Source organism: Cyprinus carpio, chromosome A17 (assembly GCF_018340385.1).
Source record: "Cyprinus carpio isolate SPL01 chromosome A17, ASM1834038v1, whole genome shotgun sequence".
NCBI lineage: Eukaryota > Metazoa > Chordata > Actinopteri > Cypriniformes > Cyprinidae > Cyprinus > Cyprinus carpio.
Window position 1 is genome coordinate 12961078 of NC_056588.1, and position 17802 is coordinate 12978879.

Consider the following 17802-nt stretch of genomic DNA (forward strand, 5'->3'; position numbering starts at 1 on the left):
TCTTTTTCTTTATAGTTAGATACACGCGTGTAGGGATATACATATCTGAATATTTATAGAAAAGCCTTTTGCAAATCATATCATGTCATGTCATGCCTCCATACATGTCAAACTAAGTTAAAAAAATATTGTGGTGCAAATTATATTCTATGTGATGCTTTTAAGTGCCAAGCATTCAGATTTGAAATTGAAATTCTACAAAGAAAACATGTCCACTGCCCTTCATGTATAAAACATGCAATTTCCGTACTTGTAATTGAAATCATAAAGGTCATACATCCCAACAGGACCCAACACATTTCCTTTTAGATGGTGCTGGGGTACCTAGAAGCCAGGATGAACACATAGCATCTCAGCAATGGCACTGCAGGTTAACCCAATAAATGGCACAAAAATATGTATAAAGTGGCTATTCTAGGTTCAGCACAAGTTAAGCTCAAATGACACAATTTGTGGCATAACGTTAACTGCATGCCACAGAAATTAATTTCCACTTGACCCCCACAGAAATTAATTTCCACTTGACCCTCACTTTCTTTAAAAAAAAGAATAATAATAAATCTGGGTTTAAGTGTTGTGGATCTTATATATATATATATATATATATATATATATATATATATATTAGAAATATAAGATGTATATATATTGGGATCTTACGGATTCCAAGCTTTTAAAATACTGTTTACTTTGGTGTAAAACGATATGAAATGTAGCCAACAAGTGAGAATTGGGCAAAGACTTCTAAATGTGAGTTTCAGATGTAAAACGGGATTTAAAATGTAGTGCTGTTGCTGTGGCTTGTATCTCTGTAAAACAGTGTTATCATTAGCATATACTTCATGTGAGACGGCAGGACACAACAGCGGATTATCTCCACACCAGCAGATCCAAAGGCCTGCACGCTAATGAGGCCAACCCGAGGGTATTACCATGCTCCAAATGTTGGCCCAACGTTTTCTCTACTTTTGTTTGGTTCTGTGTAATTGGTGAAAGTCAAAATAACAAAATAAAAAAAACAAGGTCAATATATCAGAAAGGACGGAGACTTTGAGACTGTTAAGTTAATTTAACAAATGCTCAGACAACACAAAATATCTTGCCACCTATTATTGCCAGTACTGTCCGAATCCATGTTTTTGTACTTTGTAATTGTCACCTTGTATTTGTCAGTTTTCCAGTTGGATTTTGGCGCGTTTGACTTGACTGCACAAACAAAAAGAAAAAATAGCGTATAGTGCCAAACAGAATAAAAAGGTAAACGCCTTCAGGTGCATATAGATCCAAAAACAAGTCAAAATATAACAAATTTGCACACATAGGCCAAAAGCTCACATCAATTTATTATACAAAGACCAAAAAAAAAAAAAAAAAAACTAATGTGCGAACGTGCAAAGTGCAGAAAAACACTGTTTTACAGCACTAAACTTTGCACTTTTTCCTCTTTCTGTGTTCTGATGTTAGTTCTTAAAAAAAAGTGTTATTTATTTATTTATACAATGGAAGTCAGTGCGGTCCAATGTTGTTTCAACTGTCACTGTATAACAGTTGAAACATTGTTCAAAATATTTTCCTTTCTTGTTCTGCAGAAGAATGTCATACAGCTTTTGTACAGCATGAAGGTATGTAAATTCTGATAATATTCTGATTAATATTTTGGTTATTCTGATTAATATTCTGAAATATATTTTATAATAACTGTCCCTTTAATAGTAAAAATAAAGAAAGCAGAGCTGATACTTCTGCATTGCAGGCAGGTACAATGACAAGTCAACTAAAAGTTACATATTAAAATCTGCCCATGTGATGCTAATAAAAAATCACAGAACAAATACAGTTATAGTGCTACTTAATGGAGTGAGAGAATTGTTTGTTCTGTGAGTGGAAAATGGTTAGAGATGAGGGTTTTTTTATTTTTTATTTTATTTTTTTAATACTCAATCTGCCAGTGGTTATAAAATGAAACAGACTGCTGCCATGGTAACAGAGCAGATCTGGATGTTATTGAATGATGTCAGTCTTGTGTGTTTTTGAGATGTGCATCAGTGGAGTGTTTGAGTGGAATATCCTTGTAATTCTGTGTCAGTAATTTGTGTAACAAATAACTCTAACCTAAACTCAAGCTCTACTGATGGATTACAATCTCTCACACAAAGTTTTCATATCTTCACTCATATCTGAGTCTGGCTGGAGAATAAGTCTTGCTTCCTAACTCCATCCGTAATCAGTTAAATCTAAGTGTTGTGACAGATGGATGAACTGGGGACCCTTTAGTCAATGTGCCATATTTTTGTTTAGAAGGTTTAGGAGTGAAAGCTCTTTTGCACCCTTTTCAATTACAGCTGCAGATAGCAAGCCAACATGACTCAAACAACAGATTATGTTTTGAAAAAGAGCCAATCCATCCTCCAATCTGCTGAAAAGGGTTTAACAAAATGTGACAAAAAGTTGGAAATAAATACATTTATAAAACAACATTTTTAGTAACATTATCTGATCCTTCATAAATCTAACTTCAATTTGAATGACTTAAAAAGACCCTTGTATCAGCTTTGATATGTGAGCAGAACTGAGGTCTTGAAATCTCCTCAAAATGCATTTATATGGGACATGATTTAGTGGAGGCAATGCGACTATGATGCATACATTATAAATGTTTTCTGTCTTCTCAGCTCAGATGTGTAGGAGGAACACTTGTCCAGAGTTAACAAAAACCATTGTGCCTCTTCCACCACTGTGGATGATTCACCAGGTAAGTACCACAATTTCACACATTTTCTATTAAGAAGCACCTTTTTGGGGCATTTGATAACAGAACTACTAGGCACCGTAGGAGGTTGTGATGTACTGGAAAGAAAAGTACATTCAAAGTTGCACTAAAGCTTTTGAATTTGGTAGTTTGGTGTAAAAGCATGTGTGATCTGATGGGATTTTGGGATGTACCCTATTGAGTTAATACATTCAGACACTTTCTAAACTTCAAAAACAGTGTGTTCTTTTTGAAGATCATGCTGTTGTGGGCACAACTGTGGCCTGAGGGCAGAGGGACTGTCATTGTCAATTTAATGAGGTGAGTTGGGTTGGGAAGTAGTGCAAAGGCTGCATAAAGAGTAACATCTCAGCCAAATTCAGCTTCACAGGTGTCTAAACTGAACCTTCATGATTATATTACCTATGAACTGACAAAACATTATAAAAAGCACTTGAGAGTCTTTGGAGGCAAAGAGTTTGAATTTTTTCTTATGTTTCTCAAAGAAGTCTCTTATGTTTCTGAAAGAATGCTCACCAAGGCTTAATTCTCAAAGAAGTCTCTTATGTTTCTGAAAGAATGCTCACCAAGGCTTAATCAAAGAAAAAAAAAAGTAAAAAACTATTATTAAAATTTTAAATTTAAAACTCTTTTTCTATTTGAATTTTTAACATTTAATTTATTCCTGTGATGGCAAAGCTGAATTTTCAGCAGCCATTACTATAGTCTTCAGTGTGAACAGAGAGTTCAAAAGAATAGCATTTATTTTAAATAGAATTCATTTCTGTCTCCAAACTTCTTCCAAAAAATAATCTTCCGAAAATCATTCAAAGTTTTGTTGAAGGGTGTCTATATTCATTTAATGCAAAAGCAAATGTGTGGTCTGAATGTGGCACATTGGAAAATGGTTGCCCAAGGTGACTTTGTCCTGTATCCCCAAGATGACTAGACACATCAGTAGGTATTTCCTTCACAATACTCACACATTTCCAATAAAATAAGTTACAATCATTTCACATTCTCACACTTCTTAAATTACATATGTCTTTTTTTTCACTTTCTTCCACTTGTTATTTTATTTTATTTTGTGTGTGTGTGTGTGTGTGTGTGTGTGTGTGTGTGTGTGTGTGTGTGTGTGTGTGTGTGTGTGTGAAATAAACTATTTTAATAGTAGGTGCTTTTGTATGAAAGCCTTTGCCTAGGACATATTTGTAAATTTAAATGTAAAAATGTCTGTGTCCAACAAGTAGGTCAAAAAATTTAATATAAATCTACCCAGAGCCCAACTGAGAGATTCTCTGACCTTTCTCCTCTCCTGTCAAGTCTGATAAGTGTCCCATTTGCACCAAAAAAACACTGGAAAAAAACTTGGTGCGAAGTATGCCGGCAGGCTTCACATGTCTCTTTGATACCGTTTGACCTCCTCCATTTCTGCCTTTCAACAACATCTCCTCCCACTCTTGCCCTTGTATTTTGTGTTTGTGCTTTGGCTCTGAACTTTGTGAAGTTTTGAACAGTGATGAGTGGACAAGTGGTATTATTCAGGGTGTTTATGTGTGTAAAAGCCTACCAATGTAGAAATGGAGACTTGAATTAAACAGCTTCCTGTGAGTTACTAGACTCAAAGTTGCAAGGGCAATGAGGTGGACCAGGACACAGTAAGAGAATTTTGGCTATTATATAGAAAATTGTTTGTAATATTCATTATTACAATTCATCAAAAGTTGAAAATTCTCTCATATTTTACTTCATATTCATAACAATGACTTTGTACACTGTACAAATAAACAAAAATAAACAAACTTTTTTTTTTTAGAAATATTTTTTGTGTGTGTTAATGTAAGGGTTAGTAAATGACAGAATCTTATTTTTTTTTCTCTTCAAAGGTTAAATACAAAATAAAAAGATGTATTCTTTATTATATAAAATTATATATTTTATTTTCTGGGACAAATTTTTAACAAATAGTATTTTTGATTTAAAAATGATTATTCAAGTTATTGGGAAGGTAAGTGCAAATCAGAACTATTTGTTTTCAGACACATATACATTGTTGCTAAAGATAAAGTAATTTTTTTAATCAATAATATAACTTAAACCATTAAAAAAACTGATAACTGATAATATTGGCAGGGCAAGTGCAAATCTGAATTACCAGCAGAAAAAAGCATTATTGTTGATCCCTGTAAGGTAATGAATGTGGGTGAAAATACAAATCAGAAACAGACAGCAGCAATCAAGTTGCGGTCTGGTATTGTAATTGACACAAGCACAGAGACTACACTGTCAAACAGCTCAGTGCATTTCTGCACTTGTGTATGGAGCCAGTCAAATAGATTTTTCAGTTCTAGTTGTCTTCACTGAAGGATTACGATTCTAGCAAGCTCCAAGGACCAGTTCAATATTGGTGATTTTAATTTGTAGAGCTCTATGCAGTAATATTGAGTTTCCAACAGGGTAAACTTCCATTCAGTAGTAAGGTATATGGTCACACAAATTGTATTCAAATAGAGCTTTAAAGAAGAGCCAATAAATGCAAGATGTAATATAGTTATCTGATCAGTTTCTCTTCTCTTTTACATAGAGCAGAGGTTTTATGTCTGATAATGCAGGCCATGAACCCTAGATTGCTCCAGAGGACTGGCGCTATAATTACTGCACCGTAGGTCACATTGGATTGAAAAGCATCTGGTAGATAACAACCGATTGAACTGATATAGAACTCTTTCCTAAGAAAACAACGCTTCGACTCTTACTGCAGTGTTATCACGTCCCTGTGGTCTTTCCAATCAAATAAGTACTCAGCCCTGCAAACATATTTTCTCGCCCCTTCGACCTTTTCACTCTTGATGTGAATGTCCTGTAGATGCAATTCATCAGAGCTTTATGGACCCTGCCATTAACGGAGGACAAGAATGATAAGTGTGAAGGTGTTTTGTTGAGGCAGGATGGCTGTTTGCTTTTCTGAATTAAATATTGAAGGCCAGGTGAAGTGTGTGGCTTGAGTTTGAAACCTGGGATTTGGTCCAAGCACCACAGACTCCGGGCAACGTGAGCTGCATTTGAATTATAGATTCAAGATCAAGATGATCACAGGTCAAATATCGTCAGAGTGACATGCAGAGTCTATGAATATCAATAAACAGAAGAGTCTAAACACACTTGCTCATTTGATCAATGTATCTGGGAACAATCAATATCAATGTAAACTAAGGCTGATTTAAATCTCTGTAACTTCGCTCATTGAGTGGCTGTGATTGAATGGTGATAGGACCTTGCAGAAGAACAATCTTGCAATTATCTCCAGGAAAAGCAAATCATATTTTACAAACGGAATGATCATGCTCAGTACAGAGTCTGAATTCTGTTCATCAAAAATATGCAAATAATGAAAGACATTTTCTTTTATAGTTAGAATGAATGTGTCAGATACAAGGAATGTACTCTGTTTTGATCTGTTCATGGAAACGTTCTCAATCACCTCAAATCTGGAACCTTGCTGTGCTGAACAGAAGATGCTTGTTGACTCACTCTCTACGACTCCATAGAATCCAACAAGGAATGAAGATCCACAAACATGAGGAAAAAAGCGAAATTGCAAAGATTTTAGTTCTGCAATGTAGTTTGGCATCTAAGTTAAACCAGCTAAGCCGCAAAAGAGCCTAAGCCTCACAGCGTTCTTGTGATTTTTATCTGTTGCCTTCCTAAACCTTCACTAATCATGTAAACCTCTGACTGAATTACACTCCAGAACTCAGAATCCCAGGCTAAATAGTTAGCTCTCCTAAAATAGCTCTAGCAGATAAGCCTTGATTGTTTCAATCATAAAACGACTTTGGTTGTTTGTAGAGATGAAGTTTTGAAGTAGAGTTAAAAAACTTAAAGAAACAGTTCACCTGTCATCATTTACTCACCTTCCTGTTGTTCCAAACCTGCAGGACTTATTTACAGGCTTCAAGTTTTTCTCAAACCATGCAATAGAGTTATGTGAGGAGGAACACACTGAAATTTAGGTCATTATTTACAATAATCAGCTGTGTACGTGTCACGTCAGGTTTGATTGACATTGTCAATAAGTCAATGACAACTTATATTTTGGTTTTTGTTTCTCCCAAAAAGATATCGAATGGCTTTAAAAGATTTGAAATAATGCACAAGTCAAATGGACTACCTTCTTAATAGCAGGGGATGCACCGATATTAAAATTCTGGTGTATACCAATTAGCTGGTAAAGCTGACTAAATAAATAAATACAAATAAATGGCACCACCTAGCACCACCTAGTGGTCCAATCAGCTGTACTACCAGTATAGTCTGTTTTAGATGTGGTTGGAATATTGTGGCTGGTCTGTTGTATGAAAAATGGGTATTCATTTTAAGATTTGCTAAAGATTACATTTAAAATTGTTTTAAGTAGTAAGTGTTAGATAATGGAAAGGCTTATCTAAATAAAAAAAATTAAAAAAAAAATAAAAAAAGGAAAAATTAACATGACCAATTAAACATCCGATGTCTGACAATATATATCCAATAAGTTATATTAAAAAAAATTGGCCAATAACTTATATGGTACAAATATATATTGTGCATCCTCACTTGACTGCCCGAGACCCTAGTACAGTTTTCAACAATTTCCATTCAAAGAATAGAAAAGAATGTCAGGCTTGTAATGCATGAGGGTGAGTAAATGTTGATGAAAAAAAAAACATATTTGGGTGACCAATTTCTTTAAGCCTCTCTGCACTGTTCTCCTCCCAAGCATTGAAACTCTGGGTGAATCATGAAACTGTGGACCAATCTAGGAAGGTGAAGAGATAATCTGTACCATCTGCGGTAAGAAAATTCAGAACAGAGATCCGAACAAGGTAAGGCTGACTTTATTTGTCAAATGAACTCACAGCATTTGTTTCTTTGATGCTATCTATGTTTCAATGCCATGTTACAATCTTCAATGTGTAGCACATGTGTAAAAAAAAAACAACCACTGACTTCTCTGAGTCAACATTTAAAAAAAAAAATAATAAAAATTGGGATACCATGTTTTAGCCAAGAAGCTTTAAAACACAGCTCTGAATGCATGATGAACGTCTTGAGTTTCTCCACCACATCAGGCTCCACAGAACACAAAGACTGCAGTGACATGGTGGAACCTGGGAAGTGATGAATTTTTTAATAGATCAGAAGAACAGCATTCAATCATCTCTGCTGAGAGCTTGGCCAGCACAAGATCACCTGTCTTTTTAAAAAAAATTAATTCAGCTGGACTTGACTTGAGTTTAAATTAAGCCACTTATGAAGGTCAAGACTTGTTCCAAACTTGAACAGCTCAGATTGGTGAAGATACAGCACTGTTGGATTTTCTCCTTAAGACTAACTCTTTCTGTATATAACAATCTGGAACTTAGTGAGAAAAACCTTTTAGCTGTTACTCCACCAAGATGTCCTATTATTTCTACCCTGCAAGGGAGTGATGGACAGAAACTTGTAGAGGGTAATTAAATTTATTTATTTATTAATTTATTGTCTATATAACACACACACACATGCAGATAAGTATTCAAAGATATCCTCAAAGATATCCCGCTTACGCAAAGCATCTTGAAGTAACATCAGATGTGTTGAAAGAGAGCTAGAATTAAAGAATACCTTGTTACAGCAGAAGTGTTATATATTTAATTATGTAAGTGAACAGTAAAGTGAGACAATCCTTGATGCTTAACACTATGCACATGCCATTATGCATGCCTCAGCACTGCACACATTATTCATTATTCACAGACTGTCTTTTATAAGCAACTTTGTGTGTTATTGTGACTTTGAGCCCCCCACAGTTACAAGAGTGGAATCCACTGTCATAAAGTGTGGATGGCTGTACATGTGCATTTGTTGCCCCTTTATCTGCCCTTTTCACAAAATTTTATACCACTCACCAAACTTACATACTTCCTGAATAGGAGGAGTGTGAGAAAAAATAGAAGTAATTAATTTTATTAAAAGTCAGTAAATAACTAATACATACAGTACATGATACATACAACTAAAAATAAACTCACTATCGCATACATTTACTACAAGTCAAAAGTCTGGACAGTCTGACTTCTTCTTTATTAGTAGTATTTTCCATATTTATAATAATAAAGCCATCAAATCCATGACACAATTTATAACACCAATGGAAATCCAGCTTTGTACACTTGGCATTCTCTCAATAATATTCATGAGGTGCCATTTGAGCAATTGTTGGCTTCTTTTACTTCACTCTCTGGTCCAACTCATCCAACATTATTATTATTATTATTATTATATTTATTATATATATTATTATTATATATATTACTTTTTAGGAAACCATTCATAATGCACTCAAAACTAATTTCAAGTATTTTCAGAACCCTTTAAATGTTTTTTTTTTTTTTTTTTTTTTTTTTTTTTTTTTAATCATTAGGAACATAGATTTAGTCAAGTATGTTTAAACCTGACAGTAGTAAACTTCAGCAGAACACATCAAATAAGCAGAGCTGTCAAGGCAGACTTTTAAAAATCTTTTTTATGCCATATTTGCCTCATGGGTAGAAACTGACTGGCCAGAAATAGAACAGAGAGGCAGTAAATGCTAATGATCTGGAGGTAGTTATAGATATTATGTAATCATCCATTACAGAGTAATCAACTCAAGCACTGGGGAAAACAATTATAAAATATGGCTGACACAGAGAGAACAAACCACATCCACAAATATGAGTTCTGAAGAGAGAAGGTGAAAAATTGAAATTAGAGTACTTTAAAGTTAATATTAAAAAAATAAAAAATACAGCTGTAAGGCAAGTGAGAAATAGAAACTTTCAGAAGTTTTGTGTAAATATGTCAAACTAAAGAGCTTCAACTGACAAATATTAAGAGGGAATATTGAATATGCCTCGTCAGTACATTCTTGCTCCACAAAATCCCTGATTAAGATGATCTTAATGGGATTACATTTTTTTTAGTGTTGTTCAATGTGTAGGACTCCAGAATTACCTCGACTAAGACACAAAAGCTTTGAGATATACTGTTGATGAATTAAAAAAAAAAAAAAGATTAGATTTGTTTAATTTGTCCTACATACAGAAAATACAGATGCATAAAATATACTTGCTGTTCCCTGCTCTATGTCTAGGATATTACATATCTAGTCTATAACAGTCAATATTTTTAATATATGCAAAGGAAATTCATCATACACACATAGACTATATGAAATGCTCTCCTAAACACAAACACAGCTAAATAAATATACAGTCATATATGCATCCTTATATATAATATATATATAAATATATATATAGCTATATATATATATTTGACATGTAAAATGCATACATTTGCTAACGTTATTCAAAAAAATTCATGCTAAATAAATATACAGTCATAAATGCACCCCCAAAAACAAACACAAACAAACAAATATAAAAAAAAAAAAAAAAAAAAAAAAACATGTATTGCTGACAGTGTCTTTTGTTAATTTACAGAGTGAAGACAAGCTCAACCCCTCTATACGAAATCGAGGTTGAATTGGGTTCAGTGTGGGATTCAACATGTTATCTTATCTTATAGCAAAAGAAAAACTGTGTATATTCAGAAAAAAAATCTTATCTTATAGCAAAAGAAAAACTGTGTATATTCAGAAAAAAAACAACATTATACTAGACTTGATTAAGCTCTACTTTTATGAATCACCAAAACAAATTATAAAATATATTATTAAAATATATTATTATCTAAAATCTACAGAAATTATGCTTACTACAAACCCCAAAAACCATATAATTATGAAATAAAACAAACCCCCTATAAACTATAATAATTATGAAATGAAAAGGTGTATATAAAATCCCCATCTACCTGCCATGACTAGTTATCTACTAAAGTGAAGACCTGAATTGCTTTGATTCTCCAGAGATGTTGCCACGGTTACACAAATGCAACATTCCACCGCTTGTGAGCAGATACTGAAAGACACAGACTTGTGTTTCAAGCAAAAAAAAAAAAAAAAAAAAAAAAACAAAAAGCCAGGTGCTCTCCTCCCTTCTCTAGTATCTCTCTGCTTTCTACCTTTAATCTCAGAATAATGTATCTCTTTCATTGATTTCATATAGATATCCTTAGAGAATACCTATGTGGAACATATGTGTGGAGGGTCAGGTTTTTACCCTTACTGTGAAAACCAAATGTCACTACAAGATTGTAAAACCTAGAACCTAGAATATGGAGAGTAATGGCGTGCAAAAGAAAAAACGTCTTAATGCATAAACTAAATGTATTAATATTAGTGCTGTCAAAATTATAGCACATTACCGCAGGCGATTAATTTATTTATTTTTTTTTTTCAGTTTAATGTGTTAAAAATATTTAATGCAGGGGTGGAGCTAGGGTTGGCCACCCCACTCACAACTGCTGCTTCTGTCTCTTTTTTTTTCTGGACAAGAATTGCATTTATTTAGACACAGAACATCTTTACGATTCCATCAAAAAGGAGACTTTTCAGATGGGCACTCCAACTTCACCTCAATGCCAGGTGCTAGTCAAACGAGTGCGGAAAAGGTACAGGTGATGAGGGAGCTTCAGTAGAACAACACTGAACTGAGATGTTCTACTGAAAGATGTTGTCAGGCCATAATCAGTAAAAATTGAGTTTTTCCTGTTCTGTCAGCCATTATACTATGCTCTTAGTGTGTGCTTTCTTCAACTGCATGCACAAAATGCAGCACACACTGTATCATATTAAAGCACTAATTATAGAGACTTTAAGAGCTGAAGTGGGTCAGAAATGGTAAAGAGTTAATGTCAGTGTGTCAGATCCCACGTCATGTTTCAGCAGCAGCAGCTGTTAAAGTAATAGCAGCCAAAAAAATCGAATAACCCAGCTGCTGTGATGTCTGTTAAACAAAGAACAAAAGAAAAAAGAGGAAATCAATAACTTTTGTAGCTTTAAGGATTCATCTATATTTAATTTAGTTTTTCATAACTTTACTAATTTCTGTATATTTTATTTCCTACTTGCTGAAGGGCACAGGTAGCTAAATATGCCATTTTTTATAATGGGTTTATGTGACGATTGCCTTTAAGTTCACCTTAAATTAGAAGTTATTTTTTGTTATGTCCTAACAAATGTTAAAGTTAATAAGCTCTCAATTATACTGTGATGTTTTGAATGGCTATAGGCAATCCTGAAATATTAGGGGGAAAAAACAACTTTCTAGAGACATCAGTAGTATTGGTATCAGTGACACTCACCTTCACTCATAAAAAAAAAATGTATTAAACAAATATTAAAAATATAATGTCTGTTGGTTATTTCTACATAATTTGAAGACTGAATGTGAAATTATTGCAATATAAAAGTATATTTAAAAACTTAAAACTAAAAAGGTAAAAAAAAAAGATACTTTAATGACTCACCAAATTAAACTAACATGTCTGTGTATTTCCCATTGGATCAGGCCTACAAAGCATCATGTTTCAGAATCCCTATATGCAATTATTTCTCACATTTATACATCAGGTCTGGTCATTCAGGCAGGTCACCAGCTATCTACTGACGATTCCCGCTGAGCTTTCAAAGAGCCAACACATCTGCTTTCCCTTTCACACCAGCTATCTGTCCATCTCCACACACTGCAGTTGTGCTGTGTGTTGCATGAGAGTCAGACAAGGGAGGGTGACAAAGCAGAAGGATGGAGGCGAGAGAAAGGCAAAAAGTGAGAGAGGAGAAAGAGCAATTATGTGCATAAGTAATTGAACGACGTTGCCACGTTCTGTGAGTTACAGTGACCATAGTGCTCTGCCCTTCATATATTATCACACCCACCACTTGTGAGAGTTTATACATCCTGATAGACTGTAAATCTAAAACACACATTGATGCTGATCATGCCCATGACCTTTAACAATGGTCATCCATGCCAGGCGCGATGCTATGTAGACATTCTAAAACTCATCCTGAAGGATTGAGCATCACACTGTAAGGGTAATCAACATGGTTAATTAACACCCACAGTGGACTTCCTTTATTTAAAAAAAAAAATGTTGGTGGGGTTTTAGGAAAGAAAAACAGAAAAAAAAATATGGTCTGACTCTGTGCTTTAAGTTTTACGTATCAACCGTGCTAAGAAACAATTTAAACTACCCGAAAAATTAACCGCAAACACAATATTAAACCAGCAATCCACTTTCATTTGTGTTTTCGGCAGGGAATGCATCCATTAAAAAATCTTATTTATTGTGCATTATGAGTTTCTCATTCTGATGTTTCCCTACCTGCTGTTTATTCTCAGGTTTGCATTAACTTGTAATATAAATCATGATAGACATTTCTGCTGGAAATTCCAGCATAAGATGCTACCTGTGTTTGAAACATGATACCTGTTTCTACCTGGTAGCAAGCTTGAAGACAAATCTCACACCAAACAAAAAAAAAGCAAACATGTTCTAAAACAGCTATTTTTCAACAGGGTTCAGGACAGAGAGGAAACATACAGCCTCTCATGTCATTCATTCACTTTCAGCTTTTACTCCAAACAACAAGCTTTCAATTATAGTTTTTGTTAAAAAAATGAACGTAGGCTAATAAAAATTGAACGTTTTAACTGACCTACTGACACGCATATACTGTTGCCCTTGAGATTTTAAAAGTTATCAGAATGTATCCCTACACTACAGAGTCACTGCATTCTGAGCACACACTCAGACTGAGACTGAGTAATATATCGTCAGGGTGTTTCAAGAACTTACCAAGCTGAAGTTGCAGTTTTTGGTCAAACCATTTTCATCACGCGGGAGACTTCAATTCAAAGTCACCAGTCCGTTTCAGTCGAGTATCCAAAATAACTTTTATTTTTAAATCGGTCACTTAACGCTTTGCATACTGTGAGTTTTGCGCCTTTTTTTTTTTCGCCTCAGTGTAATATGGTTAAAGATCTTGCATAGTTACATGAGACTTCCAAAGCTAGATGAGTAACACACTTTATAGCGCATATCACTTAAAAAATTCACACAAAGCTTTGATCAATATTATCATACCTGAGAATAAAATATCTATTATTTTATTTACAGTTAGTGCGGAGCAACGACTACGCTGTCCCTTTTCGTGCTGCTGTCTTCTCTGCTCTCCTCTTTCATTCTCTCTCTCCATCTCTATCTCTCGTTCTCTTCTGTCTCACTCACGCACACACACACACACACACACACACACACGCACACACACCCCACTCCCTCTTTCTCTGTTTCTGAAGTCCTGCCGCAGCGCTCTTTCTTCGTTCTCTGAGGTTCCGTCAGTAAATGTCACAAGGTATTTTGAATTTCTTTGAAAGCCTTTCTTTCTAACGATCTAATTAAACAATTAGAATTTTAAACGTTCGCGCTCTTTTCCTCTGAGACGCCGCAATGAGAGAACACTTGAATTAGTTTTTACTTAACCTGACAAAAATGCGTTCATTAAAACGGCAGACAACACTTGAAACATAAGGCTATTGTGTAAATACTATTGTTTCAAAACATTTAAAACGAGAATGTCTTATTGGCCCAATCTTTTTGCATATATAACCCGTCTTCCCACCGTTTCGCTCTAACGGTTCTAAGGAGCGGAATGGTTTGCAGTTTATATTTTGCAGTTTTGTTTGCGTGCTTTAAATGACTAAAAAACGGTCTCGGCCCAGAATTATCTGCAATGGTTTAGCTAACTGTGCTGAACTGTGTAATGCGTGTATAACCTGTTTGTTTATAGTTTCTCTCTGTAATTAAGCAAGTGTGCTATTTGATCAAATAAAACCCAAATTCTGAGTATCATCCTCCATAGACGTGGTAGCTCTCATACTGTCTGTAGACACTTGCATTTCCACCCAAGGCACGCGACTGACGCATTTGCCTTATGAGTCTTTTCTGAACGAGCTTAGTGAATTCAACAGTGGTACCGCGTGACAGGATCGCCACCTTTGCAATCAAGTCAGTTGGTGAAATTTCTTCAAATTAGATATTCCCACAGTCAACGGTAAAGTGGGTATTGGAAGTGGAAGCGTCTGGAACAGCAGCAAATCAGGCCATGAAGGCGAAGACCATGTGACACTCACAGAGCGGGGTTACTGAGTGTTGAGGCGAATGCCTGGGTCCGTAAAAGTTGCATGAATGGGTTTCCATGACCAAGCAGCTGTGAGCAAGCTTCACATCACAATTGCAAATGCCACGTGATATATGGGAAGTCCGCCGGCACTCTGACTCTGGAGTAGGGGAAAATGTTGTTCTTGTAGCATGAACAGATCATGCTTCTCTCTTTACAGTGCCGGGGGTGTCTGGGTTTTGGAGGATGCCGGACATACACAATGCCTGTCTGCACTGTGCCACCTGTAAAGTCTGGTGGAGAGTGGATAATTGTATAGGTCATTTTTTCAGGGGTTGGGCTTAGCCCTCTTACTTCCAGTGAAGAGAATCCCCTTTAGCAAAACCAAATCATTTTGGAAAACTGGTCTCATAAAACCTACGTACCTCTGTGTACTTTTTGCAACAAGGACACCGTTTTTAACTACCACCTTCCTGCGTGTTTCGCCACAGTTTCAAAAAAAGAAATGTCCACTGAGTGGTGCTAAAACAAGGTTCAATACTTGAACCCTGGCACGTTTTTAAGTTACATTGATATAGGTACGTATTGCTGTTTTTATTAGTTGCTTCTGGTACGTACTGCGGTGGTTCAAGAATTCAAATATCCGTGTTACTGACGCTAAAAGTGTTAATGCTCTATCATGTTGAAAATACCGCCTACCCCAACCCAACCCTAAACCTACCCGATAGTGTTTAACAATTGGCAAAACTGATATAAACACACACATTTGTTGATGCAACCGTGCCATTTCAACCTTATATGCAGCCTATTACTTGTTTTGTCAATCTGTGGTTACATGGGTTTGAACCGGAGCTCCTCGTCTCTCAAGAGCTACCGCACAAAACTACCATCTAGTGGAAACCCATAGATATGAATCTGGATATGTGTGATGCTAACGTTCCAAAGCAATCAGTTCTCAATCTCCCAGAAAGACTATATTGTTTTGAAGTCATAACATGATATTCTTCAAGTAATTGTGTGAAAATTATGCTTAATTATTTAATCGAAACTCTGTAAATTTGTGTGAAAGAGAAAAGGTGTCAGAGTTTTTTACTGCTATACTTTCACCTTTTTGGGAACATTTTGAGGAAGGACCCTTTTCTTTTCCGTCATTGACTGTGCCCAAACAAAGCAGGGTCCATAAAGACATGGTTGGATGTAGTGGCTGTGCAAGAACTTGACTGGCCTGCACAACCCCATCGAACACCTTGAGGATGAACTGAACAGAGATGGGGAGCTACTGTAGGCTTTCCTCAATCCAAAACCAGTGCCTGTCCTTACAAATTCTGTGCTACAGTGGTTTTCATACTATTTTGTTTTATTTTTATATTGACATGACCCTATACAACCATTTAGTATTTACATGCATCAAGTCAAGCATATAGATATACATAGATATAGATATAGATATAGATAGATAAATAGACCTGCCGGGAAGCGGGCAATCAGTCAGGGCCATTGAAGTGAATGTTAATGAGTGACACTGCGCTAACAGACTGATCTTGGAGTCCCATCGGAGGAGCTGTGGAAGTTTCGGGCTCCTGTTCCAGAATCAAATCACCTTGAGTGCTCCTGAAATTAGTGAAGGTTCTTTAGCCTTTATGCACATCTTGACATATATTTGGTCCAGTCCATTGTTATTTTTATCACTATGTCATGTTGGTCCTGAAAAACAAAACTTTTATTCAAATTCTGAATGGATTATATACATTATAGCCAAGAAAGTCCATAAAGTGCACTCCCTTTATAATCAACGAAAAGCCATCACTTGATCATTTCAGTTTATTGGCAATTTCAGAAAATTCCACTAATACTCAATTATCTCTCTACACTACACAGTTCATCTCCGTATTTATATCTACACTTTGTTCCTATAATGAGAGGAGGTACGTTTTATGTTTACTGGTTCCCGCGCTCCAACGTCCCTTGGTGTAAATGGGTCAGGTGTCCCAATACTTTTGTCCATATAGTGTGTATTTCAATGTCCATGCGGCATAAAAAAATGAATGTGCGGGGTCTAAATAATAAAGCTTAATATGCTGTACCCGCCTTTCACACTGACATGTGTAGGCCATGTAAAATAAGCTGAAGTCCATCAATTCAAAGCGCTTCATGTACTCCTTAGGTGATCAATGTGTGTACACGGCTTATCACATTATTTGAAGATGATCTAAAGTAGAGTCTACGGCCTTCAAACTTTGTGCAAGGCGCATTTAATTAAGATCTATTATGTGATCAGTCAGTTTCTAGCTTGAAATCAGCAACATGAATCTGGATCATCCGCTCTGAGAAAACCTGACTCACCTTTGACAGGCTGTTTTGCTAAAGATGATGATCCACCTAAGAGTGGAAACCCACAAATTGGTTTGGAATGGGCGGGTTCACACTTCCCGGAATCATTATCAGTGGCCAATGATAACATTAAAAACCCCACGTGATTCTTATTTTGCTGCTCGTGCAAGGAAAAAAACAACTGCTATGTGGTTGGCTACGTGTGACACCGGGTCTATAAATCAAACAGATGTGGGACAAATACCCAGAACCACTGTGTATAAAGCCCCAGCCTTGAGCGATAAAACACAACTCATTCTGAGGATAATTTCCATTTAGGTTACCGGAACGTGCAGAATACTGCATAGGAAAAGCTGCTGAGCGCAAAAAGTATTTGTTTCGATATTTTGAAGTCGGAAGACAGGAATGTAAGCCGATATTGATGCTGTCACACATCATAAATAGATCACTTGACAGATCCCTTGGGACTGCTAATCACATAGGGTGCTTTCTATGGTATGTGAGTGATATGTGAATGAAAGGGTGGCTTTGTATTACGCTGTATTTTGACTGAATTGGCCACTAAAAATTTGGAAATCGTTTCCCACTCAGCTCGGTGGCTGGCTGTCTGCAGCTAGAATAGATTATGTCT